The sequence below is a fragment of the Coccinella septempunctata genome, chromosome 1, assembly GCF_907165205.1.
Source record: "Coccinella septempunctata chromosome 1, icCocSept1.1, whole genome shotgun sequence".
Lineage (NCBI taxonomy): Eukaryota > Metazoa > Arthropoda > Insecta > Coleoptera > Coccinellidae > Coccinella > Coccinella septempunctata.
Genome location: NC_058189.1, coordinates 4,376,212 through 4,394,729, shown reverse-complemented (window position 1 = coordinate 4,394,729; position 18,518 = coordinate 4,376,212). Strand labels below are relative to the sequence as shown.

Here is an 18,518-nt window from a genome sequence, read left to right as displayed (position 1 = left end):
ATTTGAAGAAATGCGTGCTCTTGGGGTGATTGTTTCGTCCCACTGCTAGGGTCGGACTCATCAGGTAGGTTAATGAACCCTAGCAGCTACCTACGACAATCGCCGAAGCAGCGTAGTTTGTGCCTGCTATAAACGCCGGTTACGTCGAGGGTATAGAGTTGTGCGTCGCCGGTGGCGCCATCGTTTGGCGTATGCTGCACCGCAATAGACGTATATTCTACCCTGTGATCGCAACCGTCGTGCGCAGTGATGCCATCGTTTGGCTACCCTTGGTACCACCATGGTGAGATGAAGTATTCTTCTACCATGGGTACAACTACGCCGCCACAGCTTCAACCCTTGCTACTACAACCCTCACCCCCAATTTTTGAATAGGGAAGATGGGGTGAGTGATACCTCATTTGAAAAGTATTTTTATACTGATTTCAGCACAGTAATTGTTTTTCATTTTATGCAGTAGTTCTCGAAATATTCTCAACTAAGTATTTGAAAATGAAGTGTTGTTTTCATGGCACTTGTAGTGTTTTTTTGTGAAAAATCGACATTTTGAGCTTCAAAACAACCATGACTGTGGCTTCCTTTGAAGCCACAAGTTGATTGAAGAATTCTGCGGTTCTATTCGCACATTGATTGTTTACAAAAAAAAGTGAAATTATTTCCACCCGCTCTGCAATTGAATAAACCATGTCGAACAATGAATTAGAACACATACAAGTCTCGATTCAAAACTAAGAATAATTCACATGTCAAAGAACCAGTAAGCCAACTTAATGATCTGTTCGTAATAAATAACAAATTATCGATTCTCATTTTTTTTTTGAAAAAGATATGAATTCAATAATCAACAAAATGAAAACATTATTGAAGCCAACTGAGAAAACACTTCATAATTAAGTCGGAAATCGTTCCACGAATTGGGACTGGAATATTTCTGTGGCATCATTAATGATTTGATTTTCTTACCTGGTAATCTGATTAGAGATATATACGTATTTGGACTTTTTGGAGATTTCTATCGATCAAGTGTTACCGCATGTTATTGGAAATACTGCAAATAATATCGAAGATAATTTAGATTGAGTTTCAGCAAGATTGAGCTCCTTCGCAATACGCTTTGTTTGTTCGACATCTTGATTAAAGATTTCTATGTCAGTGGATTGGAGGAAGGAAGCCACAGTCATGGTTGTTTTGAAGCTCAAAATGTCGATTTTTCACAAAAACACACTACAAGTGCCATGAAAACACCACTTCATTTTCAAATACTTAGTTAAAAATATTTCGAGAACTAATGCATAAAATGAAAAAACAATTACTGTGCTGAAATCAGTATAAAAATACCTTTCAAATGAGGTATCACTCACACCATCTTCCCTATTCAAAAATTGGGGGTGAGGGTTGTAGTAGCAAGGGTTGAAGCGCTATGCGTCCGTTACCTACATCTTAAGTTGTCCCCCTCGAAACAGAAATCGACCTGTCCGAGCATTTCTATCGAAAAAATTTATTTCGTCTGTAATCTCGTCTGTTTCGTTTTCAAATGGCCACCCCTTATTTGCAATAAGAAATGCAAGAAGATATATATGTATAAGAAAAAAACTCGGACAATAAATTTTCCACCTATACGTGTGATTGGGTTCATGGTTCATGTAAATCAAGACTCTTGCTGTCGAGAAACTCGAATAAAAAATCCAACCAGTCACCAAGTGATATGGAAATCCGAATATATTAGATCACCTTCATGCTTCGTCGAACAATTCCTGCATTCCATATCGATATTGCATTGGCACTGCTCTGAAATAATATTTTTTTCCTCCCTATTTTTGAGCGTGTAACTTGATGAAATATCTTTGAAATCACTTTCCTTCACTACCCAGTAATATGCCCTTGAAGTCAATTCAGTACATCTAAATTTTATGAAGGAATTCATTATATGAAAGTTTGATTTTTTCAAAGAAGTGATAATTTCTCATGCACGAAATTCTCGAGCACCTATTGTTTTCCAAATATACGAAAGTTGGTTGATTTTCCTTCCACTTTGAGAGAAGCCGTGATTTATTCGAATACGAGTTACCGTGTGACACTTGAGCCGCTTGTTTCGTAGATTTACTAGGGTTGCTTTGATCTCAAACCAAGTAGTCGTGAAGTGGTGAAAAAAATTGGATGTCTTTACTTTACACTTTGTGTTTACCTCACAATATGAATAAATTTCTCTACTTACATTATATGTAAATCTATACATTAAGGCTACAACGAAGATTATTAGTGTCCGTCTTGGAGAAGAAGAGTGCGGTTTTTTGAATTGATTGAAAAAAACTTCATAATTTTAGTAGATAGTGCTTTGCTGTATCATCTCAATCCTGGTCAGAATTCAGTTCGATCTCAGAATTAAATAATCTTAAAAAAGTTCATGGAGAAAAATTGTTCACACTATTTTGAAACTAATTCAAGTCGAATAGGTAAAGATGTCAGAAGATGAATCGTCAAATTTCGATAGTGGAGCCAAAACAGTTATATATAATGATAACAGTTATATATAATGATAAATCTCGCTTTATTAATGAATATGAATAAAACATAATATTGGTACAGAATCCGATTATAACATAGCAGTTGGCTTTGAATTATTCTATGGTGCTCCTCACTAAACGGTTTTCAACCAAATGGCATAGAATTTCAAAATTAACGCCCACTGCGATGTTGTAATAATTTAATCATAAGGATGATAAATGTTTTCATGAATATTTTGAATGACTTATTACGTCCTCTCTATTATATGTCTCTTTTTGTTCCAGCTCCAATTCATCGAGGACACGAAATGTAAAATTTCAACGCTCATTTGGAATTGATTTGGAGAAACATATTAGTGAGTATTTTCATTCAATAGGTTAACCGCTCTATGTTAAACGTACAGGGTGAGTCACGGATGTCCTAGAATAATTCTTGTTTTCTGAATCTTAATTTGTGGCCATCATTCAGAATCTTCTTACATACACAGGGCGAGAAGTGTAGTTTATCAAGAATTAGGATGATGGAAAAACTCATTATTTTAACAGTAGGGGGAGTCCGGGAGTCTTGCTCAGGTAGGAGACTTGAACCACATCAAATATTTCAATCAAATTTCTCGCTACCGATATCGTAAATAGCTTGTGACATACTCTTAACATGGCACAACTAGTGGAGGCTCCATTTTGGCCGCCATCAGAACAGTTCGGGAGTGAGTGGGTTGAACGTGATTTTGTAATTAGCTAGTAAGAAATTGAATAATTTTTGTTTGTTACACTATCTGAAACGTTCAATAGGTGCGTGGTGTTATTTAGTTTTATTGGTTTCGTTGATTAACATTGTTTTACAAAGGATGAGCCTATTCAATAATAGTTGTAAAATTTTCAAGAAAACATATGTTGAATAGACTTAAAGGGAGTGCGGGAGACTTGACCCATGCTAAGGTCGGGATACATAATCAGTGGTCCAAGTTTCCAGCACTGAGCTCAGATAATAGTTTGCTTTAAAAAAAGAAAATAGAAATAAGTATAAAAAATTTCAAAAAAAGTTTCAAAAAAATAAAAAGCATCTCGGAAATAAGTGAGGGTGTCTCTGAAATAGAAAATATGTACCTATTTCATACTCTGATGATGAAAACCTCAACATAGACAATCGTTGGTCATTGGTAATTGTTTTCTTTCAATGTTTTTCCTGATAAACAAACTCATGGTCAAGTCTCTCTTGCCCCCTGTTCAACTATCCTATGGGTTCCTAAAAAGAAGAATTGCTGTACCTACTCAAAATGTTCATCTCAACATCACTCTACTATTATTATCTATCGTTACCTATTTGGGCAAATCTTCACGCGAAAAAATGAGTTGCCACCATTTACAGATAGAACTCTAAAGTGGCTTCAGAGTGAAAAGGGTTTCAACTCTCCCGGACTCCCCATATGCTCATGTCCATGAACCTTCACTATACCTAAAAGCTCGATGTATTATTATTCGATACTCAATCGTGAGAAAAAGGTATTTTGGTTATGATTATATATGCATATCCATCTCGATGAACTTTCTTTGATTCTATCTCTTTGTTTGAACTTTAATATAGTTTTTCTATTCCTGTGCATAATCATGGCTGATGGAAATATGTCTTTAGGCCAGACAACTAATGAAAAAGAATTCCTTATTCACAGCGGATTTCACAAAACTTTAATTGCCCGATCAACGATTTGACATTCACTCACTTTCCCAAAGTAAATCACCTTTTCACGTTTCAATATATTGAAGAAGTAGAAATTGAGTTTAGAATCATTGAATTGACGTATAGTTTCAACATGACCGTAGATTATCAATGTGCAAATTTTCACCAAGACAGGATTGTATTCGTGACTGTTTGTTTTGTGCTATTTTGAGCTATTTTTTTGACTAACCTGGTAATTAACAGTATTAACAATCTTACACAACTAAAGAAATTACAGCTCATACACTTTGTTGTCTCACATTGAAGTAAGTTTTCCTTCTTACCATATTGTTGCATTCTTGATTGATTAACAATGTAATTTGTCAGTAGCCCTGAAGAAGGAAATGACAATCTCCGAAAGAATAAAGAGGCTGTAATTTACTATTTCTTTGAATGCGAACCCAACTACTGCCTTTTGGATATTGAATCTATAGGTCGATTCACGCACACTTACTTATTATATACCTATTGTCATTATGGTATGTGCTACATGAGTATGTTTATTCCAAGACTTCGTTTTGTTGATCTTGTCTTGTAATATTTAATATTCAGTCTGAAGATGCCAGGTCATAACTTGCGGGAAACTGTTCATCAAAAACGATGAGGAACATTGAATCGAGTATAATTACTCTTTGCGTGGTTCATTGATCCTACTTCCTACCAGGATTTCCGATACTTTCTTGGCAGAATGTACATATATTTTGCACAATCGAAAACACCCTAAGTCCTTTCGTTTGCATAAAAAGTGTAGCACTTTTCTACACTCGATTTGATTTACACCAGTGTAGAGGAAGTGTAGTTTATCTACACATAGTCAAAAGGAGATGTAGATAAACTACACCTCCTCTACACTGGTGTAAATCAACTCGCCTATGTAATAGATGTAGGCATTTTAGTCTATTATCAAATGGGTTTTGTACGCACAGGTCTCTCTCATAAATTTTCCGTTGTCAATGAGCAAGCGTTCTTCGATACCCAGTCCCTGGGGTGTTTTCAGATCAATTCTGAATAATTAACTACCATTCCACGTGATATCCGATCTGAAACCATCGAATGTCTCATTCAAAATTCATTCGTGGATCGGGAGGAATTTGCCAAGCTGAAGCTCGTAAATTTTTGAGGGATATCAATAATTCTTGGCGAAATACGGCGGTTTTATGTTCCTGCTCTACAAAGGAATATTCCCAGAATAATAATAAAACCGTATGCGTAAGAAAATCGAAGCAGCGGCACAAAATCAAAAAAGTCAGTGCAGGGACCACGTGGCCCTCGGCAAATTCCGTATATTGGTCCAACTGCTGCGTCCCCGCGGAATACACCTGAATTATTAGGAGTCTTGCTCGAAAGCAAGAATTTTCCATTCTCCAGAATACACGAAGGTAGGTATCGGGAAAGTATGAAGCGATCTCATTAATAAAAATGTCAACTGTTGAAGAGATTTTAGGCAATATTTGTCCTTGTGTTATATTCTGCCGGCGAAAAATTCATTGAAACGCGTCGGCCTTTCAATAAAGCAGTTTTCTCAAAAAAGGACCCATTATTATTATATTATTATTTGTACAGATCATCATATAAAGGTCGTTATCTGCCAACTATAAAATACAATGTTGAGGCAGACAATAATCCATTCGATTTGTGAAATAAAGTGAGAAATTTTTTTGTGGAATGCGCTTCTCCGTGGGCTTTAAAAAAAGTTACATTGTCTCGGTTCTTTATTCTTGATCTTTATAAATACATTACAGGGTGGGCAAAATTCGATGGGATTGAATGGCAGTTCTGGAACCATGAGAGCTAGGGAAAAATGGATGACCACGATTTTCAAAAGATGGTTGATGGCCAAAACCGCATCCCTCTATCTTCTTTTTTTCTCAAGTTATAAGGGAAATCTAACTTTTCGGCTCTTCGTACTGGTGCCACTATTTCGTAAAGTATCAGTGATATCGCAAAACAAATGTTGTAGTTGAATGTGCTTTCTTCTATTGAAGAAAATCCTACTGTATAGGCATTTTTGTGGGTAGTCCGCAAGAGTAAAGACTTTGAAATGAGAGTGTGCTTACTAGAAGAGTGCTAGCGTTCCTCCAGAGAATATAAAAAAGGAACTATTCATTCGAGAAGTTATGTCTAAAGCCTTCCAAATTATCGAGTGGATATTATTCCACGAAGAACTATTGTGTTGAAGAACCCCCATGTACATTACCTTCCTTCTACACACAGGCCCTCCGTTCTGCCGCTAAAAGCTCTCTAAATGATCAAGAGTCTCACTCTTTCCTTTAATAAAACTCGAGTAACTAAAAATTCTGCTTTCCTGAAAAGTTTTATGACGTTATCGATAGGATTGATGATCTATCAGTCGTAGATTTCAAAGGGACACATTGCTAAATTAGGAATAATTCGAAAAGATTGGAACGTTTATTATAAAACCACCATAAGTTCTAACATACATGCAGATATGATCATCAGATGAACTGAATACCTAATCAGAGAAAATACAAATGAACTGGAGATGTGGCAGTGACTAAACTACAATTTAAATTCTGAAATACATGAACGTTGCAAATAACAGATACAGGATCTATCATATTATTTTCCAAATTGAATAACTACATATGGGTACGAATTTTCAAAATTCGCTTCTCCTATGAGTTGAGGAAACCACTGAGAAATGTTTTTCATTGAAACAATTATAGTAGATCATGCATAGAGTAAGGATTGTTTAATTGGATTGTGGGGTTTTTTAATGGTAGGACTATATATATTCTTTTGAATGTCAGCAATACATTTTTAGGTATCAAACAATATAGCATATGTATGAGTTTTAGCAAAGTTGGTGTAACGGGGTACCATACAATTTGGAGTATGATAATTTGAAGTATGATAGAAGAGCTTAGGGAAAAACCTCAGTAAAGAACCCTGTCTTCCCGTGAGTAGTGTAGTGATGACAAATTTGTTTACAGAATAAGCTTTTAATACTGAAGGGCTTCTTATCCATTGATACGAGGATAAATTGAAAAAGTCTTAGCCTACTATAGAACCGAACAAAATTTCAATGTCAAAATATTTTTTTACTCAACATATTTTTCTCTTAATTGGATACATTTATCACAGCGAACCTGCAACGTCTCTAGACCTTTCAAAAAAATTTTCCTTCTTGCTCTGCAAATCAAAGCTCCACAGCTTTTATTACCTCCTCGTTGTAAGAAAATTTACGACCTTTCAAACTTTTCTTCAGTTGAGGAAAGAGAAGATAGTCGATGGAGCCAAATCTGCTAAATAAAGGGGGTGTTCTAGTAATTCAAACCCTAAATCACGAATTTTTTTGATTGGCAACATGAGATTTGTGTACAGGGGCGTTGTCCTGCAAAAACAAAACACCTTTAGATAGCTTTCTGTGTCTTTTCTCTTTAATTTTTCCCGTAGAGTGGTCAGTAGTGTCGAATAGTGATCTCCAGTTATTGTTCTACCCTTATCCAAAAAATTAATCATGATTACTCCATGGACATCCCAAAAAACTGAAGCAAGAACTTTTCCAGCTGATTTTTGAACACGAAAGTTCTCAGGTCTTCGAGAACCAGAGTGTCGGTATTCCATCAATTATTGCTTGACTTTTTAAGAAGTCTACATCGTTCTCAAATCGAGCACAGATCGAACGCGATGCTTCTACCCTTGCACGCTTTTGGTCAACATTCAAACATTTGGGGATTCATTTTGCAGCAATTTTTCTCATGTCCAAATTGGCGTGAACTTTAGGATGAACGCGTTCGTATGAGATGTGCAGTGCTTCAGCTGTCCGTTTTAGCCCAATTCGACGGTCTGATAAAATCATGTCATGAACTTCATCGATATTTTCGGGTATTGACATAGAAACTGGCCTTCCCGATCAGTCATCATATTCAATGGAAAATTTACCTCTTTTGAGCTTGCAGTCCAATTTTTCTCGGTCGCATACGAAGAACATTGATCACCAAGGGTATTAAGCATATCTTCGTAAATCTGCTTACCTCTTAACCCTTTTAAATACAGGTACTTGATGATTGCTCGATACTCCAATTTTACGAGTTTCACAATTTCCGTTGACATTTTCTTTCTTTTAATTTATTGCGTAACTGTGGTCTACTTTTTTCACCTCACTTCACACTGACAGTTCTAGTGAATTATTATTTTTAGCTATGGTAAAGCAATATTTTTTTTTATGCCTGGAACTGGTCTAGGCTAACTAGATATCAATACATCCTGTTATAAAAATTTCTTTATCCTCTTTCCATTTCGACATAATATCTGAAACAAATAAACAAAGCAAAAAACGAGAAAAAAAGTGAATAATAAAGCTTTCATCGAAACTTATTCGAAGACTGAATGATGACTGAAGAAAAAAAAAAATAATCGTAGGTACATAACTTGTCCTTCAATTACACTGGGAGGAATATTATCTCTGCTTCAAAAATCTTCTGCTGATCTTGGTAGAGGATCACCCTCGTCGTTAGAAATACCTTCAATACTCAAATTAATGACAGCCAAATCTTGCTTTTGACTGGTAGAGTTTTCCGACCAGATCCAGTCTTCCAAATGATGACTCTTCTATTCTTTAGTTGTTCGAGGAAAGCTACAGGACCCTCATATTGGGGAATCATCTCCTATAGATATAACAGTAGTTTTTCAGTAGAAAAATTGAAAATAACTGACCCACGGATACTCATGAAATCTGCTACAAAACACCTCTCTTAGTTTCTGTCCTCTTTTTTGTCGTGATGAAAAATGAATCGCGATTCATATATTGGATACTAAAAAAAGTTTTCGCACAAAAGTTGAAGGTATTTCATATTATTTTTTTCAACTTTACCTATGCCTGCTACGCCACTGCGTACGATACCAGTTCTGTCAACTTGGGAAAGCCTCCATCTTTCCGACGAATTGCTGAATTGTAAATTTTTTTTCAATACCTTTCCTATTCAGATATAATATAGATATCAAATTGAAACAAAATGTTTGTTTGCAATGTGATACAATGTTGTCATCGTCGAGATACAAAATTTCGAAATTTGGGTCTGATTTCTCTTCAGCAGTTGAGCATCTATTGTTTCGAATATTCTATCTGGAAATCTTCAAATTAACGCATCAAAAAAACTGATAACGAACCACCGAAGGACTGCAGATTCAGTATGTACATAGGGCATTCTACCTTTCATTTGAAAAATATCCTCTAAGTAACGTCTTACGTATACTTCTGAATGCTCCTTCGAATGGTAGAAATGGTCGGAATGGAGAAGTACGAAGATGTTCTTTGCATCGACTAATGTTACTCTTGGGAATTAGGAGCTTTCTTTCCAGGATAACTGCATCAGTATTTTAAACTCTTTCAACAGTGCAAGCTACATCCCTTGCTCTTCGAGGAAAATGGTTTACTATATTTCTGTTTGTTCCGTCGTGAGGTATTCTAGCGGAAGGAAGTTTCTTGAAAAACGATCTGCGACAGAGCTACTAATGCGGAACGGAGTTATATCGAATATACAGGGTGAGTCTTTTACTCGTGAAAATATTTTAACACTAGATTTTTGAGGTCAAAATAAACACTTTTTTCCACTACTTACCATTTTCTCCGATTCGACCCTAATAAAAAGATATAACCAAGTTTCCAGAATGAGCTGTGTCACTGCTAGACAAACCAAATTGCTTTCAGAGTAACTAGCTAAATCTGTGACACTACACATCTGTGGATCCTTGAAACAGAAAAAAAAATCACCACTGTGGAACAACGAGAAGGCATATTTTTGTCAATCCATTGACTCCTATATATGAAAACCAAATCAATCCAGAATAATACCATGTTTTTTTCGATTAGGTCAGCATGGTTGGAAAAACCTTTGGAATTCAATGCATCGGCGACATTATTGAATCAATAAAGTCGATTCATCCGACCATGTAATTTGCATAATTTTGATAACATGTGGATTGTAAATAAATGGAAAATACATAAAGCGATTGCTGGTATAGGACTGTTTAATTGAAATGCTGGAAGGTAGAAATTTTCATATCGGAATTAAATGTATTAATATTTGTCTATGGAATTACCAGGACACACGTATGAAATATGGGATCTGATTTGCTCATGATTTGAGTAGATATTGAATGTTAATTATATATTGTGTTTTCAGTAAACAAATGAAAAAGAATAATTAATAATGATTTTTGGAAAAGAGCCTACTCTACCGAACTCAACTGTCGCCCAAATATGAAAAAATCCACCTCCATTTTCAGACAACACGCTCCTTGCAGAATTATCAGTAACTCCGCTGTAATACACCGGCATGTTTCATTTTCCACATTTTTTCTAATTCATCATTCACTTAGGTCGGCAGTGAAGTATAGAAAACGTTTATGAACTCTTTCGCAATCGAGAACTTTATTAAAATCCAGTGACTAAAGCGGCCTTTCTGAAGCTTGTTTCGTAACATAGTATTTCGTCGACAATTGAATTATGTAGTTAATATTCAGTATCATTTAATGTTCAAGGGAGCAGAGGAACAGACGCTCCTAGCGAAGGTAACATGAACAAAAAATGACATGAAGTACTAATTTCGACTATTTTTGAAGGAAGTCTTTTTCGTCCTGATTCACTTTTCGTCCGGCTGTTCGTCACTAATCAATAGGATTAGATCCCGGGGCGATTGAATCAATTTTGTGAATACAGAATTTGATGAAAACATGAGTGCCTGTGACAATAACTGTCATTTGATGTTGTCAAATTGATTCTTCACGAAATCGGTTAAATTTTGCCAGTGAATTAGGTACCTACGTGATCTGAATATTAGTGTTTAGTATAATCAAGAATGGATAGTGACGGCGATATGGATAACAGTAACACTTCACCAGAGCTCAGTGAATTGACAATTACAGGCACCCAGATGAGGCTATATAACGGGTAACTACTTACACTCACTTTCATAAAGTTATGTGAGGTCGAAGAAAAAATGTAATATGCACCTCTGCAAAAAACTGTCTATCTTGTCTTGCCTGTTTGCTATCCTCGGCTGCGCCTCGGCTATGCATTTGCAGGCTCGATTGTAATAAACAGTTTTTCGTCCTGGGTACATGAATAACTATTTTTATGAAATGTTCCCATTGCCATTGGAATGGAAAGTTATGATTTATATGCATATTTCGCGTCAGACCGACACAGAACGAAATTGAAACATCGATCAGATTCGATATTTTCCTACGATTTTATTCATGTGAAAAATTAAAATAAAGTGGGAATGGGGATGTCATATTTTTGAATGATGATTATGTGTCGGCTCTTGTTTCGCGCCTCCATTCAGGAAACAACCATAATAAATCTGTTGAACGAAAATATCTCTATCGAAAATGATCGACGAAACGATATTAAAAAATACTATTGAAAGCGCTGCGGATCGCGTTTGATTGCACTTCAGGGTTATTCATTGTGAATTCGCGTTTTTATTGGAAATTTGCTGAAAAACGAATTGCGGTTCATTATTAGTTTTCATGAGAATTAACAAGAATGCGAAATTTCCGTTAGCCACATTGATGCACAGTGATATTGCAAGTACGCTGCTCGAAAATTGAAGTGGATCTTCGAGAGAAAACTAATAATTTGCACCTGAATCAAATTTTGAGCATTACCCTTCATACCATAGACGTATGTGTATCACACACACACACACACACACACACACACACACACACACACACACACACACACACACACACACATATCCCAGGTGACCATCTGTTTATGTTTTCTTGGGAGATCTAATAGGGAACATTGTTATGTGTTATTTTTCTTTAACCGTTACGTATCTGATACGATATTTGGGATGTGCCTATACTGTATCCGAATTATATCCACATTTTGTAAATGTCATGTTCCCGCTCCGTGATATCCACGTAACATATTTGTAAGTTGTTTCTATATTTGCCATGTATCAGTTTAAGATCGTGAAAATAGTATGACACCATTAACGCTTTGACTACCGTTGACGGCGCTGCAAGACGTAAACAAATATGGAGGATGGTGAGAAATGCTATTGACACCGTTGTTTGTTTAGTTCCTTGGTCCTCTAACGCCACCTGTTATGATGAGTTGAAAGCCTGTATATCTATTTTTTTCGTTTATTTTATTTATTTTATTTTCATTATTATTATAATGGGTATGAACGTTCATAAGATACGTGGATTATTTTAGACTTTCGATTAACACTATAAATAAGTTCATTAACAGCTATCTTCCTCTGTAATATGCGCTCATAATTCAAATATATATCTATAGGTTCACCATGAAACTGATTTGCTATTCCACACGAATTGAATCGAATGTTATATGCACATCTTGTAACTCGCGACTGTTCAAACAGAAATCTTTCACATACCCAATGTAAGCAATAATTCCCAGAATCAAACCAGAAGTACGATTCATATCGAATGTTATTCAAATAAAACTGACCTGGAAAAGTCAACAACGTCCTGCAGAAATACCATCACAATGCCGCTCATGTGGAATCGACATACATCGACTTCTCTGACTTTTTTCTTCCCCGAAACACCTAATGTATTGGACTCACGTGAGTCACCCGCTAATTACTGTATGCACCGACTCGAACTTACATTAATTAGTCTGGTTTTAGTTTGAATAACATAACCATTTCATTCTGATTTGAATGTTGCTGAAGTAGTGAGTCCGCTTTCGAAATATCTGGAGTGAACTTAATTGGAAATTAAGTCTGAAACTGTTTTATGCGCTTTGTGAATCGATGTGCATACGTACTTTTGCTTTCGAGGACTATCAAATTTCCTCCACAGTTGTTATAAGTCAAAGTTGAAGTTGAGGAATAATTATGAGCTCTACATTCTCAATGTCTCCTGCAACTCCGAGTGTCACCACAGAGGACTTACATAAGTTGCTCTTATTGCTTGCATTTATATTGGGTCCTTGTAGTACTTAAACGTTCGAAGTTTCATTGTATTATTTCTATCTATGGTTCGGAGCCAAAGAGGGAAATTCGGAATTTACTCGAGCTTGTCAGATTAATATAAGGGGATATACCTTCCACCTTGTAAAGTACCTCTACTAAAAATTAGGTCTGTATATAGGAGGGGGAATTGTCTAGGACAGCCTGTTAGAATAGTAAAAAAAATGATCATTCTGCATACTCGAGCTTGTCAGATTAAAATATATGTGGTTAATTACATGTTGAAAAGTATATATTCTTTCAACCTGACAATTTAAGCGTGACGAAAATGTGTGGAAGGGTCTTTTCGTGTGCATAAAAAGTGTAGCATTTTTTTACACTCGATTTTAGTATTCGTTTGCTGATTGAATTCACACCAGTTTAGAGGTGGTGTAGTTTATCTATATCTTCTTTTGACTATGTGTTTCTCTAAACAGGTGTAAATCAAATCGAGTGTAGAAAAGTATTACACTTTTTATGCAAACGAAAGGACCTATTCTCGAGCGCGGTGGCTTTTTTTCTTATTTTGAAGATAATGATCCAAGAATAACGAAAAAAATATAATCTGACAGTTTCAGCAAGCCGAAAAAATGAAAATTGGCCATAAAAGTCACAAAAAATTCAGTTTTCTTGATTTATATCCTCTCCTGGGCTTCAAATGGTTTTCGCATCTATATTAATAAAAGAGGATCTATGGTTTACTTCAAAATGCTTTATTGTTCAAACGATCGCACCAAATTTGACAATTCTTTTTTTGTTGTGTTTATTATTGTTAGGGCAAGGTTCATATAACAAAATATTCCCAAAAAAAATTGTACAGAACAGAAAAAAAGGCATTCCTTTTTCTTACGACCAATCGAGCAATCACGATGAGTTAGTTATTATTATCTACCCTAGAAATAATTTAAATGGCAAAACTAGGTTTGCCGGGTCAGCTAGTTTATTATAAAAGTTGTAGGGCATGACATTTTCTAAAAATGTTTTATGAAAAAATTTTTTTCACGTTTGAACGTTTTTGAAATATATGCATGGCGATTAATGTTCATTAGACTGGGTTTCTACATTGACCTTGGCCTTTCGCATATGTGGCTAAACTCCTCGCCCTTATCGCCCTTTAACTCGAAAACGGTTAAAAATATGTAAAATTGCATCGGAAAAAAGTTTTATAGGATTTCATCGTCTACAACTTTCATAATGAATACAGAAACTATTAAAGGTATATGAAGGGACATATATAAAAAAAATGCCTTGTTATTATCTTTAAATTGTCAGATTGAGGAAACCCTCCCATGATTAGTGCCAGATTAATGGGTCAACACGTCTGCAACACCGAGATTAACTATCTTTATGAAAATCAGACACGGTCAAGTATGTACAATAACGATTTTTTTTGCATTTTCAAATTTTGGACCTTGAAACTGTCCGAATTGACAGTCCCTTGAAAGGCACCTTCCTTTGGGTCCAATAAATTTTATTTCAAAATAAAATGACTCAACGTTTCTATGCAGTTTCTGATTCTATGTATTGACAATGTCAAATAAAAGCTACAATTCGTAAGATTTTCGGAAATTGATTTTCGTCTGATAAAGGAGTCTGATAGAGACTCTGAAACGTTGCTTTATATAATTATAATTTCAAAGTTTCTGTTCATTGTGAGGCAAAAATGTTTTCTACTTGATTTGCTCCTGGCAGGTTAGTGCAAGAATTTACGCTTTATTATCGTTTATTTCAATTTTTTCAATTGATTTTTCAGAGATTGGAAGTGAAAACCCTAAAAAGTTTCAGAAAATGTTTTCGGTTTGTTTAAAACACAATATCTGAATTGTTTGCATCCTAGCAATTAAAAGCCCCCGTCCTTCCCATATTCCAAATGTTCTCAAGTGGATCAGACTTGTCGTCATTGTAATGTGTCCTACTCAATCACTCAAAATTCACCACTGATATCGCTCGATGCTCGGAATTAGATACATTCGTTACAGAATCAACAATAATTCCGAGAATTATTCTCGGAATCAAAGGCTATTGAAAATATAATAAACCACTTGCGTTTCCAGCTCAACCTGAAAGAAAGTAGATTCAATTTCGAGGTTTATTTTGTGTGAATTCCGGGTTCTGGTGTATTCCATAGTGTACTGCATTCTATTGAATTTCTATTGTTCGTCAATGTCAAAGGACGGATTTGGTCCCAACTTGATGAGATCGCCTACAAATTCATGAACTGCATTAATCATCAATCGATGGATGTTCGGGTCTTGGATTTAATACAATTAAACCGCAGGACAGGGAATCGCACTTTGTGTATGGACGTGAAATATGGTGGTTCACACTGCAGAACAATTCGAAGATCTTGATTGAATAGTTCGATTCGAAAAGAATAACCTTAACCGCATTACGTACGGTACATCACATTCGAGATCACATCATCGTTCCTTTTACCTATTTAGTGCCGTGTAATATGAAATTGATCACCCTGTTTGTCTCCTGCAATATGATAAATAATATAAGATCGAAGTCTATTGGGTAGCTAGAGACAAGATTAAAACGCCAATATTCAGTAAAGAGTAACAGGCTTCGTTATTGATTCAAGCATTCAGATGCATCGTACAATGTTCATCACGGAACTTCAATATGCAGACGACTGTGTACTTAGCGCTAGCAGCTCAGAGGATCTACAGATAATGTTGGACACCTACAAACATATATATAAAGCTTTAGGCCTTAGACTCAATATTGACAAAATCAAAATCCCGGTAAGTCCGCCAGAAAGCCTCCAAACAGATATCAGCCTAGAGGATGAAACTCTAGAACAGGTCGAGCAGTTCAAATGCTTGGGAAGCTTCATAAATACTAGAGCTAACCTGGACATGGAAATACACAACCGTATCAATTCGGAATCACGGGCATTCTGGACGCTAAAGGACAGAGTGTTTAAAAATCACGACCTCAATCTGAAGACCAAGACAGCTGTTTACAAAGCAGTGGCCCTCCCAACGCTTCTTTAAAAAAGCGAAAGCTGGGCGCCCTATAGGCGACATATTAAACAGCTTGAACAAATGCAACAACGTCATCTATATAAATTCTATATATTCTAAATAATGCACAGCCGATAGTTCCACAAAGTGTCAAATGCAGAAGTCTTGCAGCGCGCGAGTTGTGGGTATAATAATTGAGACTCAAGTAACGTGGGCCTGAATCATATGGAGCGGCCACATTCTGAGGATGCAAGACACAAGACTCCCCAAAATAGCTCTGTAAGTATAGCGAATTCACAGAGGAAACCACGAGGCCTGTATAAGCGGTTTAAGGATATACTGCATCAATCCCTAAATTCAGTTAATGCCAATCATAACTGGGAACAACTAGCGTTAGACAGATCACAGTGAAGGTCTTTGATCCACAGTTATAATGGAGACTCGAGAAGAATACAGCGGCGGCCAGATCTGGTTGGTGACTATCCATGCCCGGAATGGGAAGGTTCTGTAGGTCACGGTTGGGTCTCTTCAGTCACAGGAGCGCACACAGTCGCAAGTAGCACCAATTAAATTACAAGTTTGATCGCACTGATAGTTTTGTTTTCGATTCTTTTTGTAGATTTATTCTCGGTTACGGGATTCAGCAATGAATGAAGGAATTCAATTACGTGTCGAAATTGAACTAAAACACTCACATACACAGGTAGCATAGCTTTGGTTAATAAAAAATAAATAAGCAGTTCGTCAGATATTTCTACTTTAAAAAACATAGAAAATAAATACTAGGCATTAATAATAATGACTAATTTATCATTGGGTTGTCATACCCAATGAATTTTTGCTTAACATTTTGAACTGCAGATTTTATCGTGATTATGAAGCAATTAAATTTATACTTTGTCGGTGAAAGAGAGTTGTATTCTGAATTATTGTTAATTATTCACCTCGGTAGTTCCCAAATGTGATTATATTTATGATGCTCAGCCAGTGTTCGTGATATTCAGTACACAGCTCATAAAATTTACTAGTTTAATTAGGGCATGTTGCTATCATTCCCATATAGTGATAACGTCTGAAAAATCCTTATTGTTTAATTTGTTAGAGAGGTTAAATGAGTACGTAATGTTTCGAACGAATTTAAAATTTAATTTTATTCTGTGTAGTTGAACGCTTCATGCATAATTTGAGAGAGGTGGACCTTAGTTTATTGTCTGATATTTCTAGTATAGTATAGTTGAAAACTCCGGTTTCGAACCATCGCAGGGTAGTATTACGATGTGCGTAATTGTGCATTGATGAACCTTCATGAAGTGAATTTGAACTGAATTACGTTTCCAGACTCTCACCCGGTATATCTTTTGTTATAATAAACTTGAAGAACTTTATTCTTGCAGATAAACAAATATCACAACTTTTGTCAAAAACGTCCAGAACCTCACCTTGCCCCATCCTAGGGGGCAAGCACGAACAGATTACAGAAAAAAAATCTTTTCGTATAATTATCTTCTTCGTATTTGCGTTTGATCTTTAAAACTTCTCCTACCGACAAGACTTTTTGAATTGGCTTTCTGTATCTTCACTCTGCTCTTCATTCATACCATTCACTTCCCACTTGTTAATTGAATGTATGAGACCATACAGAGCTAGAGTGCGTCTGGCCCTTCCTGAGTGATTTCATAAAATTGAATTCCAATCCACGAACTGAGAATCTCCTAGAGTTCTCATAACTTTTCGAGAGGGTTGATGTAAAAGCCCTGAGAAGTCTGACATTATGAATTATTCCCTCACAAGAAATGACCGAAGTTCATCAAAGACGAGGGTGAGCAATAACAGACCTTCGACTGAATTCTCATCATGAAATTATTCTTGGAAGTGTAAGTGAAACTTGTTCGAAAAAGAAGGAAAAATGATCAGAATTAGTAATCGAAAAATCAATTTAGAACATATGCTTTTTTCAATCATAAATTCACGGTATTTTCTTTGAGTTATTTGGATTTGAAAAGGTGCTCTACGCCTTCATCCGGATATGTTTCCTTTTCAAAATACAGGGCTTCACATGTTTTCCAAATGAATAAAAAATTCCTCGATATTTAGCAATTCATGTGGAGAAGACTTTACTCTTATATTCTAGCTGAAGCGGCCATTTTTAACCGATTCTTCTAGTTTGAAAAGCTTTTTCGTGTGATAAAATTTATTGTTCGATTGCACTGGCGTAATATTTTCTTCTTCAAGAATATGAAAGTTAATGCCAGTGTAGTGTACTTGCTGAAGACGAGGTATTCAATGTGAAATGATCACCTTAATGAGGTACCAATTTTTACCAAACCTTGCAAATCTCTCAAGCCGTTTCGTAAATATCCAG

The 18,518-nt window shown here is 35.9% G+C and overlaps 1 protein-coding gene across 1 annotated transcript in view; it reads left to right on the top strand.

Annotated features, from left to right (window-relative positions):
* LOC123310911 (chaoptin-like) overlaps positions 1 to 18,518 on the top strand; it is a 268,551-nt gene that overhangs the window by 181,471 nt on the left and 68,562 nt on the right. Inside the window, exon 2 of the mRNA XM_044894607.1 lies at positions 2,790 to 2,860. The gene's annotated coding sequence lies outside the window, so the exon portion shown is untranslated. The remainder of the gene's footprint in view (positions 1 to 2,789; positions 2,861 to 18,518) is intronic.